We start from the raw sequence: 523 nt of genomic DNA on the forward strand, positions 1-523 counted from the left end.
AAGAAATAAATGGCCTTTAAAAATTATTTAAAACTTCTTTTTCTAGGCGTATTAGGAGAATTCTTATTAAAATGATGAGTTACTGGTCCAAATCAATTCTAAAGAATTTAAAAGCGAATATTTTAATTTTTTTAAAAAATTAATATACAAATTAATTTTTAAGATTTTACTTCGACCGATAAATTAGTCCCTAATTTATTTTTAGATAGAATAATTATTCAAATCAGTCTCCAAAAATTTTAAAAGTCGACATTTTAGTTCTAAAAAAAATTAATATACAAATTAATCTCCAACGTTTTCTTCTATCAGACATAATAGTCCTTGTCAATTTACTTTTACTATATGTCAACCATTATTATTATTAACTTAGCTTTGTGCATATCGACAATGGCATTAGCATATTAATATACTCTTTTCATTAGAAAAAAAGTAAGGTGAATAATGATGTTTTGAAATCCAAATTAAAATATTTTTCTTTAATACAAACATATTTTTTTAAATAGGATATTTTTTATTATATTAA

The sequence above is a fragment of the Arachis duranensis genome, unplaced genomic scaffold (assembly GCF_000817695.3).
Source record: "Arachis duranensis cultivar V14167 unplaced genomic scaffold, aradu.V14167.gnm2.J7QH unplaced_Scaffold_165934, whole genome shotgun sequence".
In the NCBI taxonomy this organism is placed as follows: Eukaryota; Viridiplantae; Streptophyta; class Magnoliopsida; order Fabales; family Fabaceae; genus Arachis; species Arachis duranensis.